A 21,576-nucleotide genomic window follows, 5' to 3' on the forward strand; every position below is an offset into this window, starting at 1 on the left:
TTTCCTTACCGCTAACAATGGTAGCTAAAAATCGGGTCAGCCATGTTTTTCAATATGGCGCCCAAGACCTATCTGTAAAAACAGATTCTGGTCATCTTTTTTCACCATTTATTTTAGAAAAAGTCCTTCTTGTGTTTGTCTCTGTACGCCAAACCAGGTTTAGTCAATTTGTTCATGGCCTTTGGCGGGCTTCAGTGCTGAAGCCCTCATATGCCGCCTGAGTGTCTGGGGTGGACAGGATGTGAGGGAGATGGCCGAAACTCGCTGTTCTTAGTCTCCTAGGAGACCTGAATGTACTCTGGCGTGATTGGCTCGCTCACTGTCCGGCAAGGACAGCCAACCTGCTGTGTGAGTGACAGCCAGGCTGGAATGAATGGGGGGAAAATTGTTTAAAAGCAGGTCTCTGGGACTTGGAAAGCAGAGTCGACCACTGGAACGAAAGAACTGAAGACGAGCTGAAGGAGGAGGACTGCTGCAAATCCTGGACGACCGGTGAAGCCCTGCTGCACGTCCGAATTACCTGAAACTCCAATCGACAGAGAAGCCCTTCAAGGTTAACTTCTTCCCTTGAGTTTGGTGGGAACAACCAACGCGTAAGCCACCTGGACATTGTCCCCACCTGGTCGAATTTTCATCAGAGTGCTGTTGAAAACCGGATAGCCAGAGGGAAGGAAACCAGTTTGTGGTCTTTAAGGCACTCACACCTTAAAGCGACTTCTTGCTGAGCTTTTGGCCTCATCCCTGGGCAGTGCAGGAACCTCCCGACATCCCCCTTCTTGTCCCCACGACTGAAGCTCTGGAACAGCGAGATCTGCTCGAACTGCCAGGAACAACTGCCTCAGCTACAGCTCTTCTTCATTAACAAGGTACTGTACAAACGTGGTCCAGAAATCTTTTCGGCCATCGAGAAAGTGCGTGAAACTTTCCTCAACTACGAAGGCTTGTCCTTCCCTAAACATTTGTCAAACGTTTCGCCTAGCCAAGTTCTTCTAAACTCTGTGGCCAAGACTTTACCGTTACTACCAGAACTTTGCTATCCAATACAAAGACTCTGAACTATTGACTTTGGCGCAGGTTTATGAGGTGAATTGCTGGTTGTAGTTACTGAAACCCTTTGCCCTGCCTATAAATGCATTTGTGCTGTTGATTCTTATAACCTTGTCTTTTTACCCCTTTATTAAGTATCCAAAGTGCCATTTTGCTCCCACTTCAGTGATGCTAAAGTTGTTCATTTACTTAGCGGTTGTGTATTTGTGGTCTATTAGTCTGTGATCTTGAGCTGCTCTTGCTAGTGTAATGTTTTCTAAAGAACTGTGTAAATAAATGTATATTATTTTACCAAAAAACTTCGACTAAGTGTATATTTGAATCACTGTATTGGTTGGTCCTTTGTGTAACTTGTTCTACTGCTCACTTAAACTCTTAAGATAAGTCTGGCTGCTCAGCCATCGCTACCACTTTACTGTGTAGTACAGGCTTGTACCAAAGGTGAAATTGTGCTTACACTTGTAGTCTTAATTGCATGGAGTGGTCCCAAAGGGTACTGCCTGTGATTCTGCATAACAGGAGCCGTAAATGTAGCACTTTGGGTTGCTTGGCAGGCCTGTGCGTTGGTTGAAGGCAATACCCATGCAAACTGTCCACTGCCCATTCTCTCACACTATGGTCAATTGCCCATGGATCTTCAGTGGAAGAAAAGTGGTTGCTGGGCCTGGCAACATGCATGGTCCGGTGCCCACTTCAGGTAGCTTGTGAAAATCTGTGGTCATGCCCTAAGCATAGTAGCCACTGTCCATGGCTGCAGGCTCACAGACACCCAATATGGGCAGACTGGCCTCTTCACCTGGCTGCATATCATTCCAAGTGGCTACTTACGGGGCTTATTGGGCCTTGGAGCATAGCTGAAGACCATGGGCCTCATTCCGAGTCCGGCGCTAACCAATGGCGGTAGTAGCGCCTTGGTCGGCACCGGACCCGTACCGGCACTGGTGGAATGGGAAATTACCACCCTATTCCGAGTTGACCAGGGCGGTAATTTCCCATTCCCCAGGGCTCTTCCCCATTCCCAATTGAGCCCCCATAGGACTCAATGGGAATGAAGAAATTGCAAATAACGGTGACCGTACTTTACGGTCACCGTTATTGGCTAAAAAGCCCCTTTGCGCCCTCGCCCCTAATGCCTGCAAAAGCAGGCGTTAAGGACGAGGGCGCAAAGGGAACTCGGAATGTGGTGGTAAGGGATTACCGGCACCAGTCTCGTTAATGGTGACCGGTATCCCTTACCGCCATATTCGGAATGAGGCCCCATGTCCCAGTCCAAGTGGCTGCTGATCACGCACACAGGTGGTGACAAGTGCCCCACAGTCCCACAATGGAGCAAAGAGAGCATAGGGCCTGGCAGTTGCCATGCCCAGTGGCCTTCTCTGGTTGCTTGATTGCACTGGTGGCCATGCCTAAGGATAGGTATTGCTGCTGGCAATGGCTAATGGCTGATGGAGCAGTACTGGAGATAAACAGAACCAGTGGGCAGAGTAGCCACTGGCCATTCCCTTGTGAGTACTGTAGACGTGATAGCGGTTATCAATAAATGAAATATTAAACTATAGTGAAAAATGTTGGGTAAGAGGATGTTATGGTTAAGTTGGCCTAATAAAAACCTACACAATTCAATGAATAAACGTTCTTTAGGGGACATTTTGCTTCCAGCACAAGTAAACAAAGCCCACAAAATGTGCCAGTAAAACTGTACAAAGACCAGTTTAAAAAAATCATAACTTAATCACCGTGATGCACTACTCATGAGGTCATTCTGAATGGTAGTAACATTGGTATTTTGTTTCATTTTTCAAGTTCTAAGAGGGTTACTGAGTTGTTCCTCACATGAAATATAAAAAAAGCAAAAACGTTTTTGCTTGGCCCTACATAACATCCCTTTAATAATACATAATCAGTGAAATCCCTTGGTTGGCAGGATGTTATGCTAGCAGCAGAAAAGAAAAGAGGTGATGACTGGAAGGGTTAGAATAGATCTTAAACTCTGTAATAGCTCTGGGCAACCCTTCAAACCATCCTGCTAACTCATTACAGAAAAGAGAGAGACCTTATAAAAATCAAGCTTGGTCTTACCCCAAAAGGGGAAGTTTAGCCCAAACTGATAGATCACATCCTTTCGGCTCAAGACCACTAGCAGCCCCAGACATGCTGCAGCGGAAGACCACAAAATTCCAGAAATTCACAAGTTATGCTTCAAACTCACTGCTACAGGTGCCACACATGTCATCAAAACATATATCATCCATGGCATAATTCATAATAGCACATATGGCTGCATCGGTGTGTAAGCAGCGTGCTTGAAAGGTTAGCAAGGGATCTCGCAGGCACTATGTCCCTATGGCACTTTGCCTTGGTCAGAGCCATCGGTAATGCCTCTGGCGAGAGCATTTTGAAAAAGGTACAAATGCATGGCTTAGGTACCAAGTTGCAGTGACTGCTGCATAATGGAGTCAAGAATTCCCAAAACACTGTTAATAGACTGACATTTGGATTCAGTGCTTGTGTTGTTATTGTCAGCAAGCAGCTATTTAAAACTCACTGATAAACAGGCACACAGTTTGAACATAGAAATAAAAACATACCTGGCACGCAAGACTAGGTTCAATAAGAACGCATCACAGTTCAGCAGCAGACACGTCTGTTCTTCTGATGTCAACGTGCTCTTGCTGTTTCCTTATATTGGGGAGACTTGCGCAATTCTTTCGCGCTCTTCCGTGGTTCTCGCTGGTATTTGACCGGGTCATCGCATTCAATGGGCTGATACGCACAGATAATGCAGTCACGTGTGCTCGGATCGGAATTCTGCCCAGGGCTTGTGTTGCAATACTCTGTCCGGGAACTGTTGACTTGACGTCAATTCATGTGAAAGATAAGCTGGGCAATGCATAGGCAGTTCCTGGCTTTATTTTTATACAATGTACTGTCATGAGACTGTAAATTGTGACCCTTGAAATCTGTGGTCATGGATATTGCAGGTGCGATTGCTTAACGCTCACTTATTCGCTATCGGATTGCACCAATCATTACACACCCTTCTCACACGTGGTATTTGAGGAGTTTGGATTATGACTTCACCACCCTTATGCAGGTAACATCATTGCAGCCCTATGAACCGCTGTAATATTTATAACGGCTATTCAAACTCCATCTTTAGCTCTCTTTGCAAAATGGAAGTGGAAATGGGACAACAGTGCATGACTCTGCTTATGATCCAGGAAAAAGAAATGCACGGGAGTATTACTAATGACACTTCTTTGAGTTATGCGCCAAGGGAGTATGCTTGTGGGCATCTGAGATGCACAGACTGTTACCCCCTTTCGGGGTCTGATGCATCTTTTCTTTTCCCTCCAAGATAATGGGATGCAATATTTTTAAATTCACTTAATCTGATGTAAAAATGTACTGTACTTTGATTTTGGAATCACTGAATTATCATGAAGTATTTGCTTCCAGCTGCATTTCTTTAATACCACATTAGGTAAATACTGCACCTAATGCACCTAATGCACCCATCATCAAGTAACTGGTAAAAAGAGGCATTTGTTTATTTGTATTTTACCACCTAACTCAGGCTTGTTGCCTTGAACTCAATTTGCCATTGCTAGGGCAACAGCTTGCATGTCACGTACATCCTGACTCCCATAGTGGGCGGCATCCTATGCACGCCCCCTGAAACACACACGGCACACAGCCATTGGATGATTTCATTGCGACGTGCCCCTATGGGTGTTCCTAGACCGGCCCAGCAATGGCTGCTTCCTGACTAATACAGACCCGTTCTCATGACAACGGCCTAATGACTGCATTCAGTGCGCTCGCGTCAGACCGAGTGGCAGGACTAGGACCTGACTCAGCTACTTTTGCGAACAAGTTTTGCTAAGCGCTACTCCTTATTAAGACGAGCCAAAGCTTTTTCTAGGCTTATTACACCCATAACGATCGCTGCCACGGGCACTGATATCCCACCCCAGTCATTATTTAGTATGATTCCACAACCAAATGTGTCTGTATTTACAGGCTTTTGATCATGATATTGTTTCTCAGTGGGAGCATCTGTGGGAGTTCTTTAGATAAGACTCCCTCCGCCATCAACGTATACCACATATCTGCACGGGTGACATATGCATATACCATCACGTGCATTAGTCCCTTTAGATAGAGACTCTGACTTTGTCTATAATTCTGCCCCCATTGCAGATCTCGTCCCCAACGGTGGGAATTTGGACCAGCCGCCTGTTTTTCACTTCGGGAATCAGATACCCCACCAAGACTTTCTCTGAAAATAGTATCCGGAGGTAAGAGCTCCACCGTACACTGTAGTAGTTACCCTCACATGACCCACCTAGTCAGACCAGTCATTTCATGGAATTTTTTCATGTCTCTCTGTTGTTTTAGGTAGTAGTCTCCCTCTTACGGCCACTCCTTGTTGTTGGTGATTCATACACCCGCTCTCATCCACACAAGAGTGGAAAATCAGACTTACCATAGCACAGGAAAGTCTACGGTAAGACTCACGGCATGTTATTCCCACATAGCATTCCTCTTTGAGTAATAAGCATCTTGTTGAGCTTATAAACAATGCACTTCGTTTTTCTGAGATCACACCATTTCTAATCCACACTTCTCCCATCAATACTTGTAGATAGAGAACCCATGACTTGGATTTACCATTTACCACACGTCCTGATGAAGGCCTTTACATATAAAGTTCATTCAACAGCTTGTCTATGGGCTGAAACACCATACTGTCGACGATTGACGATTCCATTATAGATCCAGTGTTGACTCCACACACTGATATACATTTGTTCTGTTCACTGAAATTTGTTTTGTTCTGTGCTCACATTGTATTTGTAAAACACAATATGCCGATGAATGAAAGTAAAACATGTTGTCTGTTTATCAAAATCCAGTCCACCTGACTGGATTGTACCCACCTGTATTGTACATTTTAAGGGCCAATTTAGAATGTCCCTGGGTACTCTATCCCCACATTTGTTAAATATAGGTGAATGAAACATATAAGGTCAAAACACTTTTTGATTTACATTTTTGCAACCTTAGAAACATTGCTGATACTTTGTAGGAATACTGGTAAACAGGTGACTGGATTGGTTTTTCCAGTCTATTGGAAGGACCTGCGTGGGCACCTCCACGAGTCGTTACTTGAGTTCATTTGATTATATGTTGATATTCATTAAGAAATATTGACAAACTTGATTGGTTCAAATTTAGTTATATTTATTGTTCAATTACACTTTCTAGTAGGCCTCTTGCAAAAAAAGAATTTGTCCAATGCATTTCGGTCTATTCAAGACCTTCTTCAGGGACTGTGTTCATGTTGCTTTAGATCCTTGGCCTTATTTGAGTGTTCTTTCTTTTGAATAAAGTTTCCAAATTTGTGTCCACTCAGGCAGTTTCACCTTTTAATGCTGTTATACAACAGATATGCTCCTCATGTGGCGGTTCATGATAAATTATCTGTTTTAGTGAAATCTTGAAGCAGCAGTGCACCTCGCTCGCGTGCCCACTCATTCCTTTCTCTGGACTTTGTAGGAATACAACACAAAATGAATGTGTGATCTCTCACCCTGATCTTTGCAATTATTTAAACAGATAATTTGGACTACAACTTCCATCAGCCCTAACAAGCAAATTCAATGGGGAGGGTTCATGGGAGTCATAGTCCAAAACATCTGAAGAGACGCGCTTTACACTGTCTGCATGGATCACTATTGTGGCGAGACAGAAGATATGAGGAAAAGCATAGACAAGGTGGATGGGGACCTTTTTCACCTTCCACTCAACCCCCTAAAACCATTCAAATACCTGGCTGCCTGTCAAACTGACTCACCTTCCACTGGGAGGCAGAGGAAATGTTGTCACAGTAGTGGGATGCAACCTTTTTTATTAGCAAATTACAACTATGTTATTACATAGCCTTTCATGCAGTAAAAAAGAAATTATAAAAAACAAGTATTTTTCTGCATCTTATAAATAAAATAAGATCCATCGTGTGTTTCAGTAACATATTGGCTTCAGACCAGCATCTAATAGCACACAATATAATGCGAGGATCATCATCTGTCACAGGGGGGATTCTGAGTTTGGTGGTAGTCGTTGGTAAATCTGTCAAGCTACCTCCAAATTCTCCAAATTCGATTGCTGTTACTGCCACTTGGTCCGGAGCGGTGTTGGTTCCCATTTTTGGAGTGCATAGGACTCCATGAGGATTTTGGCAAAATTACTGCTGGCGAAATTCCACAGACTTTGCCATATTTTGGCATTAAGGTGGATGATTTACCTGCAGATTTTTGCTGGAGGTTTTTCCTCCACCATACCTCCAAAACTGTATTTGGTGGTGCAAGAATGCGGTGGTAATGCAGTGGTAACATAATTACCTCCACATCACCTCTGATTTTTCCCACACTGGCAACCTCCTAATGAGCCCCTATAGTTCTCTCAATCTTCAGAATACATGTTCAGAGCAAGGTTCTGTGAAATATTTCTCATGCAAACTATTTATTCTAGTGCTATGTAGTAATTGATGTTTGCTATTTTCAATCTGCTCATCTTGGGTACTGTGGCGAGTCAGGAGAAAGACACAGGGCCTCATTACACGGAAGGCGGTAATCCAGGGTGCTATTAGCACCCTGGACCATGCCGGTAAATTACCGGCACCGCCTTGGCGGAAAGGGGATTTACCGCCCCATTCCAAGGTTGGAGGGGCGGTAAATCCCCCTTCCGCCATTGCCCTTCCCCATTCCCATTTCTGCCCCATAGGGCTCTATGGGAATGGGGAAGGCGCTAATTACGGCACCGCAATTTTGCGGTGCCGTAATTAGCTCCGAGGTCCCTTAGCGGGTTGGTACTTAACGCCTGCAAGAAGCAGGCGTTAATTCCTCCAATCCGCAAAGGGAACTCGTAGTACGGCGGTAAGGGTTAACGGTCACCGTTGCCATTAACGGTGACCGTTAACCCTTACTGCCGTCCGTGTAATGAGGCCCACAGACTCTGAGAGGACATGAAATACTCTTTTTTTATTAAAGTAAAGGTAGAATGCCTAAATTTCCCTATGTCTATGGTTGGCCATTACCTATTTTACTAACTAAAGTGCTTGTTTCTCTTTTGTGAATATTCAAAGAAAGAAGTCTGTTATCTAAAACTACCCTGACTGACACTACCACTTAAGAAAAGCCAACTTAGATCAGGAGAATTACTCCCTTCTCCTGAGGGTACTACTGTACCAGTGTTTAAAAAACAATTAGCAAATAGTTTCTTGTGACTTCTTGTATGAGTATCTTCTTGTATGAGTATCTTTCATTTCCCAAGGGGTATTTCTCTTTTCTCTTTTCTCTCCGACCGGCCATCCCAGGTCGAATTTGGAGCCTTCATCTCGACTATCACTCTCTCAACCTGCGGAATTCACTAGGGATCTAAACTATCCCACTAGTTCTTCAGCATCTATATTGCTACCTTGGCATGTGTGATCGCCACTTTCATCCCTTATTTCCAGTGTGATGCGGTTGACACGCAACTATCTTTCAGGCTACCCTCTGCCATTTACTCCTCCTCACACATACCTGACTGTCTGTCTCCTATTTCGTAATGGAGTGCTGCAAACGACCTCTGCCTCAACGTCAGTAAAACTGAGATTGTTCGCATTGGGACCCCTCCTATGCTTTCCCACTTTCACTCTGGCCGGCCTCGCTTGGCCCCTCGCAAACCCCCACCTGTGAGGCCAAACACCTTGGGGTCATCTTCAAGTCCACTCTCTCCTTCTCCTCTCACATTTCTGACATCTCAAAAAAGAAAGGCTAACTATCAACTACAACTCCTCAGAAGCACTCTACCTTTTCTCACTTCCCCCAGCATCTCACTGTCTCCAGAGCCCTGGTTCTCTCTAGGCTGGACTACTGCAACAATCTCTTCCTCCACCTCCATGCTTCTGCCCTGCACCCTCTGCAACTTATCCAGAAAAGAACCGCAAGAGTTATCCTTGGCCTCAAGCCCAGGGACTGTATCTCCCCAGCGCTGAAATCCCTTCACTGGCTCCCCGTAGCTGCAAGGATCAATCTCAAGACCCTCTGTATTGTGCACCATGCTTTCTGGGGCCTTTGATCTACTTACCTCCAACGTTGCCTACCTAAATACTGTCCTCCTTGAGCCCTCCGCTCATCTACCTCCAACCTTTGGCGAGTGAGCTGGTTCTCCAAGCAGAGATTTGGAGGGCGATCCTTATCCTCAGCAAGCGCTTCCCTCTGAAATAGCCTCCCTGCTACCCTCCGTCTTGAGCCAGATCTTCTTAAATTCCAGAAAGTCCTCAATACTTTCCTCTTCTCCTCCTCCTTCTCTCTCCCCCTACCCTGATAATCTAGCTCTCTGCTCTTTCCATCTCTCCCTCCTCTTCCATACAGCTTGCTGACTGGCCGCGGGGTGTACCTCAGAGTCCATGGCATCCCCGCCAGTCCTTTCTCCACTTACCTCAGGGCCCTGTACCCCACACCATTAACTGCACTTAATAAATCCTAGAGAGCTTCTCAAACCACACTTACCCCAGTCTCTACCGGCTGTGCTCTGCCTGAAGATTGTCTGTCTGTTCTCCCTTGTCTTCAACCACTTAGCATAGACTTGCATAATAGCCTGGTGAAAAAACCACAGAATCGCATTCAGGCCTATTTGCTGTATCTAAACTGTTAAATGTATCATATTCACTTACACTGCCTGTGCAGACTTTTATCGTCTCTGAATTTCAAGGGCTATGAGCGACTGTTGTTTTTCCCTGTGTTCCCACCCACATTGAGTGCTTAGAAACACTGCCTGTGGATTAGGCGCTTTATAAATGAACATTACCATTACCATTATCAGTATCTTGCACTTTTTCTATTTTTCTTGAATCCCTTTTGGTTTAGGCTCAGAACCTTGTCTTTCTTCCACTTTAATACTACTTGGTTCCTGTGCAGGATAGCACTTTGTTTTCCTCTTTCCCAGGTTATTTTGGCCTACTGCTAATGTCTCTTTTTATTCGATTTCACATCCACCTTTTCTCTTAAATCCCAAAATGTATGTCTATTTGTTTTTTAAGCTAATTCTGCTTCATCTCTTCTACTGTGATGATTTAACTCTTTGTACTAATTGTCTTTCAAAGTTAAATCTGTTCCATATCTTCTACTGTGATGAGTAGACTGTGGGCCTCATTACGAGTTTGGAGGTAGCCCTGGTGCTATTAGCGCCATGGCTGCCTCCAAAATCGGTCTGGGTTCCTTGAATGAGGAATTACCAGGCTATTCCAACCTTGGAGGACCCGGTAATTCCCTATTCAAAAAACACATCACCATTCCCATTTGAGCCCCCGTAGGGCTCAATGGGAATGGGGAGGAAGCTAATAACGGGCCCGTTAATAACGGGCCCGTTATTAGCTCCCTGGTCCTTTAGCGGCTCCCGCTAAGGGACCTCATAATGCGGCGGTAAGGGGTTAACGGCACCGGCATTCTTACCGGCGCCGTTAACCCCTTACCGCCACACTCGTAATGAGGCCCTGTGTCTTATTATGACTTTTTCTTGATTTACAACATTTGTATTCATTGGCTTTCAAAGTTGAATCTGTTTCATATCTTCTACTGTAACAAGCAGGCTGCATAACATTTTGATTCTCTGGAGTCTACCCGTACCTCCCATTCACCCGGTTACCTTCGTTCGAGGTGGGGAAAGTTGTTGGAAGGTTTCTGCCTCAGGGTCATTCCTTCATGCTGGGTATAATGAATGCTGATGTCTCTCCACCGTTCTCGTTGTCGCTCTCTCTCTCTCCTTCTCAACGTGCCACCATGCTTGGTTGCATTGATGGATGCACTGTTCGCCACGGTTATTGGCCGTCTCTGCAATGTTCTCTGGACCCTCAGCCCACCACAGACTCATTTCTGTGGTCTTGCCACCACCTCTGCCTGTTTTAGGCTCTCCCCCTCTTGGGTTCTCAGGTCCCAGGATTGCCATGACTTTGGCGCCATGGGCCACTGCTGAAAGCAAGTTTGAAACTTGTGTGTTTCTCATCTTCCACTCTTGTCTGGTGAAGTGCAACTTGGGGCCCCCCAGAGCCGGCAACTATGATCCTCTCTCTCTTCTCCTAGTTTTCTCTCCTCCCCTGTAGGAAGCATGCACATTAACATACTGATCCCAGTAAAGTGAACGTCTTAATATAAAGGGAAACAACCTTTTCTCTCAAGATAACAATATACCGTAGGAGTTTCTTTGTCCAACTTTTAATGTACTCATGTTTTCTTGTGTTGTAAAACAACCCATAGAGGACATGGTATGGCCAGCCTGAGGGAGTTCCTCACAGGAATGGGAGTCATCGTCCCTTAAGGGGGAGCCTCTCCCAGTGAGGTCCCACTTGTCTCTAACCCTAGGGAGTGTATTGCGGAGTGGGCTCACCTCACCAGCCTCACATGAAGGGTCTTCCCCTTGGGTAGACTGGACACATTCCCTCAATTTGTCACACTACCTTTTACTTAATGGTAGTTTAGCCGAGGCACCTTTAACTTCCATAACAGGGAGTATGTTAAATTTAAACCACAGTTAGTCAGTCACATACTTAGGTATCTATCGAATCACAGTAGCATATGCAAATTACTCCTAAGATTGGGATTTAGTCGTGGGGTTAATTAAATATTGTTCAATGGACAATTCCAATATAGAGCTTTCCTATGTGCCTTTTTACTTTTGCCAATTTACCTTCAGCAATATTCACCTTAAAACACTTAAACCAAAAGGCAGAGGGCCCCATTACACGGTAGGAGGTAACCATGCCGCTATTAGCGGCACGGCTACTCCCTTACTGCATACCGGGTCCGGGTAGGCGGTATGGGGACTTACCGGGTCATTCCGACCTTGGAGGACCCGGTTAGTCCCCATGCCAAATACCATTCCCCATTCCCATTCGAGCCCCCATAGGGTTTTTTTTGCGGTACCGTTATTAGCTCTGAAGTCCCTTAGCGGGTCCCGTCCTTAACACCTGGTCAGACCAGGCGTTAAGGACGGGACCTGCTGAGGGACCTCGTAGTAGGGTGCTAAGGGATTACCGGCACCGGTGACCTTACCGGTACTGGTAATCCCTTAGCGCCTACCGTGTAATGAGGCCCAGAGTCATTCATAAGCTTTTAAATCAAGGTTCTCTTATGTCTAGTTATAGATGCTGAGCATGCATCACACATTTGGTGCAGTAGTGTATTGGGTTTGGCCACTTGTATTTTGATACTGTAATGTAGGTGTTGCTGCAAAAGATGGTACATAATAGAGTCAATTCCAAATTCAGTATGTACAAATGCAGCTGATAATCCTTGTGAGCAGCATACAACCTCTTTAGAAAATGGGCCTCATTACGAGTTTGGCAGTAAGAAATTGTAATTACCAGCATGCCGGTACTACCGTGTCTGTGTTGCACTGCCTCCATAATCAACGGTCGATTACGAGTCAGCGCGCACGTGCATACCGTCATGCCGGTAACAGCAGCACCGGCGTGCCAGTAAGGGCCTCAAACCCCCGATGGCGGCAACATTAAATGAGTATACACCTCCACCAGCATCGCCAATCCCGCTAAAACCGGCACCATTGACACCGGCATTGCTAATACCAGCACCGTTTATACCGTCACCGGAAGTAACGTCATTGTGCCGGAAAGGGAAATTCTCTGGCAGCCATCTTGAAAAACACAATCCATTGCAATCCTCTGCATACAGGACCTAATTTTGAAAACCCTGCACCCTGCCTGCTAGAACATGTCGAAGGCCACCCGAAAAAGTACACCTCGCCTGCGCTAGCCCAGGTTCAGCAACAACAAACTCAACATGCTTGCTGACACCCTCGTCGAGCATGCCAATGTTGTTTTCTGCCCTGACCTGCCCTGTGCGGCGCAAATTGGGAAAAATAACATATGGGAGGAGGTGGCCCAGAAGGTCTCTGCTTTGGGGACAACCCCACGCACTGTGAAAGACTGCTGCAAGAGATGTGACGATCTGCCACTGCGTGTGCGTAACATCTTGTCAGCCAACCGCAGCCAGGGCCAAGCAACAGGTGGTGGATCCGCCTCACCCATTAAGTTGGCACGGTGGGAGGAGACCTGTAGCTCAGTGATCGACATGGAAGCTATAGAGGGAGTCAGGCATGCAGAGATGGGAGTGCCATCAACAGCCGATAATGGTGAGTGACCCCTTGCGCAATACAAAAGTCACCACACACACCTGATATCCCAAGTACAATGGTGTATACCCTATGGAAAGTAGATGAGAGCTAATACATGGCTCATCACCCCAACCTAAAGTCACCCCCAACACAAACCCCACTCCTCTGCCACAAAACATGCAACACACCCCAATGCTACAAACCACATGAGCCCACATTCGTGCACAGAAATAACATATGCATGCACACACACACACATGCATCACCATCGAGATACCTGCCTCACCACTGTCCCATATCAATGCATGGTGCACACATCTCCTCTACCAATTATGCACTTGGGACACAACCAAACAGCACATGGCACACAGCCCGTGATCCATGGCAACAGCACGCAAGCCACAACACACCTATAGGCCCCCCCAACAGACACCATGGACATCATGGATGCACCAGAAGGATGCCAATACAAGACCACCCGCCCAACTCCTGCAAGCACCATGGCTGCCCCACCAACATGCACCCAACAATGCACATGACTCTAATTGTACCAACATAGATGAATGCTGCATGTAAGTTCACCCGTGACTGATGCCCTGCCTCTCCATCCCCCACAGGCACGGATTCAGACAGTGATGCAGACCACATCGCATCTACATAGAAAACACCTGCACGCAGGGGTAGAGGGGACTATGATGCCCCCAGGCCATCGATGTTGAGGGCCAGCACTAGGAAAACCAGCACTGCAAAACCACAGACCAGTGGCCAACAGGGTGCACAGGCCAGAGACCAGGAGGAGCAGCCAGCTGCAACAGACAGTCAGGAGCCACAGGCCAGGAACATTGGTGCCATCATGGTGAGCATGCAAAAAGACACACCAGCCAAAAGGTCGCACAAAAGAAAACACTGGCCCCCCAGCAGACGCCTCATGCAGACGAGGATGCAGCCACAGCAGCCAGTGATGTTGAGGGGCTGCAGTCAACGGCCACAAGTAACATGGGAGAGGCAACTGCATCCGCTCAGCATAGCACAGAGGAGGATGATGGGCTGGATGATGCAGACACAGCAGGATCTTGCATGTCAGAGGACGTTCAACATACACCAAGCATGCAGGACACCCCACAGTACTCGCTTGGACATGATTCTGATGGACACAGTACTGGGGAGGAGATGTCAGAACATGAGTACAGCCCTGTGAGGAGTAATTCACTAACTCCCGTGCAACCAGCTGGTGGGACATCCATACGGGACCTTGAGGGACGGCTGAGCCGCATGGAGGGGAGACAGCAAGCCATGCACGATATGGTGAAACAATACTTGGCCGAAGGGGAGGCAACACGCCGGGCAAATCAGGAAAACACACTGGCAATTATCTGTGTCGTGTACCGTGTGGCCAGGCAGGTGCGTGAGGGCATGGCAGCCATGACGCAGGCTGTCAACCAGTTGGCTACCGACATGGCCCAACAGCGTCCTGCCCCGGCCGACCCACAACCATCACCATCATCGAGCACAACACCTGCGAGCTCGACACAGATGAGCCCTCTGTGCAGGTCTTTGCACAGTATGCGCCGGCCGGAGCTACACCCCCCTCCATCCAAAAGGGGGTGTCAATAGCCTGGGACACCGGGACATGTCAGGAGGGAGTCCTGTGGAACTCAAATTGGGTGGAGGGAAAGAGGGTGTGTGGGGGTGTTGGAGGTGGGGCTAGGGGGCATGGGTGTGTTGGGGGTGGGGGTGTGGGGGCATGGGTCTGTGGAGGGGTTGGAGGGTGGGGGGTGTGGGTGCTGGGTGTGCTGGGGGGTGTGGGGTGGCAGGTAGTCTGTACTGTATTGCGGGTAGAGGGCAACGTTGATTCATGTACATAGTTCCATTTCATCAATACACCTGGTGTGCTAAAATAACATGACTGGACATTGCTTCTTGAGTGTGTGTCAATTTATTGTTCAACAGTGCCCATTGTCCCCCAATCCCACTGCCAAGTATCCCCCAATCCCAGTAGTGTTCCCCAATCCCAGTGCCCATGGTCCCACATTCCCAGCGCCTTCTGTAACCCAGTACATCAAAAATATTGTGCAACCAAAGATTGGCGTACAGCATGTCCCTCACGCACATCGCGACGTGGCCGATGTGCACTATCTTCTTCATCATCATCCTCCTCACCCGGTGGTGTCTAGTCCATGTCAGGTGGCAGAGGTATGTTGCGCCGGATGCACATGTTGTTCAGCATGGCACATACCAATACAATCTTGCCCAACTTCTCAGGCCCGTAAATGAGTGCCCCACCCGACCTGCTGAGGCAGAGAAACCGTGCCTTCAACAGGCCAAAAGTCTGCTCAATCATCACACGGGTGCATGCATGTGCACAATTGTAGTCCTCTTCATGCCTGTTGAGTGGATGCCTGACAGGAGTGAGGAGCCACGGCTTCAGGGGATACCCAGCACTTTAGGGAGATTTCTCACTCAAGTGCTAAATTCCCTCTACCTTAGAGCCCTCCAGCTCTTTTGCATATTTTGGGACTTTGAACTTTTCATTTTCAATGTGTTTTACTTTTGAGCTCTTTGGTTATGGAGTTTTAAAACATTTAAAGTTAAATTAACTTTACTAGTCTTTTTAAATTTACAGACCCAGCACACACTATCTTACTATAGAGTGCTGGAGGGGTTGCCTAGCTTCCCCTGAGTCTAAACACTTATGTAACAGTCAAATGTTACCCTTTCCAACTTAATATGGCTGGTGTCAGTGGTTTTAAACAATCTACCATGATTTTTCCCAACCGCGAAGACTGGTAGCTAAAAATCGGGTTAGCCATGTTTTTCAATATGGCACCCCGGACCTATCTGTAAAAACAGACTCTGATCATCTTTTTTCACCATTTCTTTTTGGAAAGGTCCTTCTTGTGTATGTCCATGCGCGCCAAACCAGGTTTGGTCCTTTTTGGTCCCTTTTGTTTGTTGGCCTTTGGCGGGCTTCAGTGCTCAAGCCCTCCTCTGGTGCCTGAGTGCCTGGGGTGGACAGGATGTGAGGGAGGTGCCTGAAACTCCCTGTGCTTAGTCTCCTAGGAGACCTGAATGCAATCTGGTGTGATTGGCCGGCTGGCTGTCCGGCAAGGACAGCCACCCTGCTGTGTAAGTGACAGACAGGCTGGAATGAATGGGGGAAAACTGTTTAAACGCAGGTCTCAGGCACTTGGAAAGCACAGTCGACCACTGGAACAAAAGAATCGAAGACGAGCTGAAGGAAGACGACTGCTGCAACTCATGGAAGACCGGTGAAGCCCTGCTGCAGGTCCGATTTGCCTGAAACTCTATCGACAGAGAAGCCCTTCAAGGTTAACTTCTTCCCTTGAGTTTGGTGGGAACAACCAACTCGTAAGCCGCCTGGACACCGTCCCCATACTGGTCGAATTTTCGGCAGAGTGCTGTGGAAAACCAGATAGCCAGTGGGAAGGATACCAGTTTGTGGTCTTTAAGACACTCCCACCTTCAATCAATGTTTTGCCAAGCTTTTGGCCTCGTCCCTGGGCAGTGCAGGAACCTCCCGACGTCCTCCTTCTTGTCCCCGTGACTGAAGCACAGGAACAGCGAGATCTGCTCAAACTGCCAGGGACAACTGCCTCAGCTACAGCTCTTCTTCACTTTAAAGTTACTGTGCAAACGCGGTCGGGGAATCTTGTTCTTCCTTAAACGAACATCTAACTTTTCGTCTGACCAAATTCTTCTAAAATGTGTGGCAAAGACTTAACCGTTTATTTATAGAACTGTGCTATCCTATACAAAGACTCTGAACCGTTGACTTTGGCCAAGGCCTATGAACTGAATTGCTGTTTGTAGTTCACTGAAACCCTTTGCCCTGCCTATGCAAGTATTTGTGCTGTTGATTCTTATAACCTTGTCTTTTTACTCCTTTTTAAACTATCTGAAGTGCCATTTTGCTCCCACTTCAGGGGAGCTGAACTTGTTCAGTAACCTATTGATTGTGTATTTGTAGTATATTAGTAGATGATATTGAGCTGCTTTTGCTAGTGTAATGTTTACAAAATGATTGTGTAAATAAATGTATGTTCTTTTACCAAGAAACCTTGAGAAAGTATTTGTTTGAATCACTGTATTTGTTGGCCCTTTCTGTAACTTGATCTACTGCTCACTTTACTCTTGAGATAAGTCTGACTGCTCAGCCATCGCTACCACTTTACTGTGTAGTACAGGCTTGTACCAAAGGTGAAATTGTACTTACACTTGTAGTCTTAATTGTCTGTAGTGGTCCCAAAGGGTACTGCATATGATTCTGCCTAACACAGCATCACCTGCATGGGAGCAAAAGAAAGTTTGATTGTGAATATTTTTTCCATTCCATGTGTGCACTGTCTGTGCATTGTTCATGTTCATATGCAGAAGATTTTCACTGCCAGCTATTGCCATTACATCTGTGCAAATATCAGGCCTGTGTACTAGTTGTCAATCCATGGTGGGGGGGGCATGGATAACTGTCGGGATGCGCATTGGCCCCCGCAGGGGGTGATGGGCGCACCTGGGTCTGGGGGCACCAAGAGCCGAGGCGGCGGACCGACCGCTCCTCTCGCGGCGGTCGCCTGCGCCGGCAGCGGGGAAGCCCGAGCTGATGCTCGGCGACGCGGCGTGTCACCGTTGCACTTACCTGCCGGAGGGCGGGCCGTTGCTCGGGGACGCGGCGCGTCGCTGCCGCATTCGCCCGGGAGAGATCCCAGGCCTAGGGACGGGAGGGGAACGGAGACCCTCCCTGACAAGGAAGGGGGGCGATCCGCCCTTCAGCGAGCCGCGGATCGCGGCTGGAAGACACCTGGAGCCAGGGCCCACCCATACCCAACGCGACCATATTTTGGGTCACGTGATTGCCTCAACAGTTCCCAGGGGATTGGTTGGAATCATGCAGGCACGGCAGCCTTTATGGGAGGCGGGTCAATCCGGCAGCAGCCAATAGGATGCCGGCTGGTCAGGGCTGATGGCGATTGGTGGGGGCTTGATGCTAAGGTAGCCCATAAAAGCCCGCCAAAAGAAACTGACGAGGTTCTCTCATTTTGCAGGGAAGGAACGAAGAGGAGGAACGAAGGCCAGAGTGGTGGGCCTATCCAGACACCACGATATAGAAAAATCTTGAGGACTGCCTCACCATATTCTGAAGGGATCAAACCCTGGTGAAGTGAACCAGAGGACATTATGTTTTGATTTGTTAAGGACCCTTTATCCAGTTGGAATAAATATAATTCTCAGCACCTGCCTGTCTCCTGAAGGTTATTTATCACACTGGCGACTCTGGTGGGATCGACAACGACATGGAGGCACTGATCAAGACCCTATCGGAAGGGCAGCAGCAACTGCAGCAGTTAGTACAACTGCAAACCCAACAAGCGGCCGCAGATAGGCAAGCTTTTCAGCAAGCCATCCAGTTACAGGGCTCCCTACAAACCACAGCCCAGGACAAACAACACGAGACCATAGCCCGCCTCACGGATGTGGTGGCCAATGCCAGAAACCAACCACTGGTGCCATCTGCTCTGCTCCAGAAATACAAGGAGGGGGAAGACCCTGCCTTCTTTTTCACCAGTTTCGAGAGGATCGCCAGAAATGCCCAATGGCCTCCCGACCGTTGGGGACAGTACGTCGCCCCTCTTCTTTCTGGGGTGATGCAGGGTGCCTACCAGGCGGTGAACCCCAATGGTAGTACACCTTACGGGGAAATTAAGGCCGCGGTTCTGGATCGTCTAGGCTTGGACGAAGAAGCCTACCGGATACAGCTGAGAGAGACCAGACTCAGGGTGGGGGAAAACCCGCGCCAGTTATACTACCGGATAAAGGACTTGGTCGAGAAATGGCTACTTCCTCCAACCCCTGCTAATCAACCCATTCTTGACAAAATAATCCTGGAGCAGTTCATCGAAGCCCTGCCCGGACAGATGCAGAGGTGGGTCAGGCAGCACCACCGACCCACCTTGACTGAGGCGGTGGATATTGCCTCGGCATACCAGAAGGCGGGCCACCAGAAGCTACAGCCAACTGCGGTAACAGCCCGGATAGCGATCCCAATGTCCGATCCCCTTACGGTTAGGGGCGGCAGAACCCTGACCACGAGATGGAGACATGCTGATGACAACCCCAGAAAGTCCGAAGACAAGAAGATAGGAGTCGAGGAAAAACATCCATTAGCAGCGCCTGGTTACAAGCAACCACAATGCTACGAGTGTAACGAATGGGGCCACATTGCCAGGTTTTGCCCCAGAAGGAGAACAGCTGAACCGATGGACATCGGGTACCTGAATCCGGGAGCGGAGGAGAGCATCCCGGGACCCTACGTGGTAGACATTAGGGTTGATGGCAGACCTGTGCGTGCATCTACTCGACAGCGGCAGCCGACAGACCGCCATTGCACCAACCGTGAGTAGCACACCATACTTGTCTAACATAACAGTGCCTATCAGGTGTATTCACGGGGATGTAAAGTGTTACCCAATGAAGAAGGTGGTGGTAGAACTAAACGACACAACCACTCCCTTGAAGGCTGCCGTCCTGCCATGTCTACCTGCCCCGGTGGTGTTAGGAACTGACCTCCCCGGGTTTGAACAGGCCTTGAAGGCTCTGGAAGATAGGAAGGACCCTCCACCCGAGCCCAATACCCCAGGGACGGAATCCACTTCCCGGGGCCCCTGGCAGGGACGGAAAAGGCGAACCCGGATGGAATGGTGTCAGGCTAGTTACATGACCAGACCCATCAACTGGAGTTTGGAGGAGAACGAAGACACCATTAGGGGGGAAACCCTAACCGACCTGACTCTACGGGTGGCAAGAGAAAGGGCAACGCACGAAGGGGAACCAGATCTAGCCAGGGGACCGGGGTTCCTACTACGCCGGGGTCTGCTGTATCGCAGATATAAGGGCGAAGACGGGGTCGCCAAGGAGCAGTTGGTGCTGCCAAAAAAACATCGTACCCTAGTGGTGCAACTGGCTCACAACCATCCTTGCGGCGGACATATGGCTTCCCTCAAGACCCAGCAAAACCTGTTGAAACGTTTCTACTGGCCGTGCATTTATGGAGAAGTGGCCCAATTCTGTAAAACCTGCCCTACATGTCAGTTGACCAGCGGTGTCCTACCAGCAAAGGCGCCGCTACAAAAAATGCCTCTCATAACGGTTCCTTTCCAGAGGATCGGTATGGACATCGTCGGTCCTTTGGAACCCGCTAGCAGGGGGTACAAATATCTGTTAGTGATCGTCGACTACGCCACCCGATACCCGGAAGCATTTCCATTAAAAGGGACATCGGCCAGGGTTCTGTGCGACCAGCTTATCCCGTTTTTTGCTCGGGTGGGGCTGCCCTCGGAAGTAATCACGGACCAAGGCACGAATTTCATGTCTGTCCTCTTAAGGCAGGTATGCGAACGACTCCAGATCAAACAACTAAGGACCTCGGTATACCATCCCCAGACAGATGGGCTGGTCGAACGTTATAACCAGACCATCAAGAAAATGCTGAGGAGAGTGACGGGACCAGACGCCAAGAATTGGGATCGGGTGTTGCCTCTGGTATTAATGGTGTTAAGGGACACACCCCAGTCGTCCACTGGTTTCTCCCCTTTCGAACTCCTATTCGGAAGGCAACCCAGGACAATATTGGATCTGGTGAAGGAGGAATGGGAAGCCAGCGAGGAGATGTCACTCACGGAATACACAGAGGAGCTAAAAACCCATCTAACGGCTCTACGCACCTTGGCCGAAGCCAACCTCGACCAGGCTCGATCGTCCCAAGAAAAGAACTACAATATGGGAAGTCGGATGAGAACTTTCAAACCTGGGGACAGAGTACTGGTACTCTTACCTACCTCTGCCCACAAGTTATTGGCCAGATGGCGAGGTCCATACGAGATCACCGACGTACTCAGCCCAGTCACATATCGGGTGCATCAACCTGACAGGACCACCACCGACAAGGTATACCATGTCAACTTGTTAAAGGAGTGGAACGAACCAAGTATGAGTGCGTTCGCAGAACCCGAGGAACCAGGTTCAGAGGAAACCGTGAACACCGTTCCCGATACCCTCGGAGCCATCAATTGGGGCGACATCGTCTCTCCGGACATAAAAGCAGACGTCATGGACAAATTATCTCCCTACGCCGATGCCTTTTCTACGTTGCCCGGTCGCACCGGTCTGTTAGAACACGGGATCAACACAGAGCCCGGAAAGACTATAAGGCTTAGGCCATATCGGATCCCCGAAGCCAGACGACGGGTCATCACGGCCGAAGTGGACGAAATGCTGCGGATGGACATAATAGAGCAATCCAACAGCGTATGGTCCTCCCCCATAGTGCTAGTACCC

General features: G+C 48.2%; 1 protein-coding gene across 2 annotated transcripts in view; it reads right to left on the reverse strand.

The window, feature by feature from the left end:
• Positions 1 to 21,576, reverse strand: part of LOC138513746 (C-type lectin lectoxin-Thr1-like) — a 634,248-nt gene that overhangs the window by 276,359 nt on the left and 336,313 nt on the right. The window contains exon 1 of one of the 2 annotated variants that reach the window (XM_069628832.1): positions 3,636 to 3,778. The exons of the other annotated variant lie outside the window; for it this stretch is intronic. The gene's annotated coding sequence lies outside the window, so the exon portion shown is untranslated. Of the gene's footprint in view, positions 1 to 3,635; positions 3,779 to 21,576 lie in introns of those variants that run through there. 2 annotated transcript variants of the gene reach the window in all.

The sequence above is a fragment of the Ambystoma mexicanum genome, chromosome 12 (genome assembly GCF_040938575.1).
Source record: "Ambystoma mexicanum isolate Mex_15411 chromosome 12, UKY_AmexF1_1, whole genome shotgun sequence".
NCBI classification, from domain to species: Eukaryota; Metazoa; Chordata; class Amphibia; order Caudata; family Ambystomatidae; genus Ambystoma; species Ambystoma mexicanum.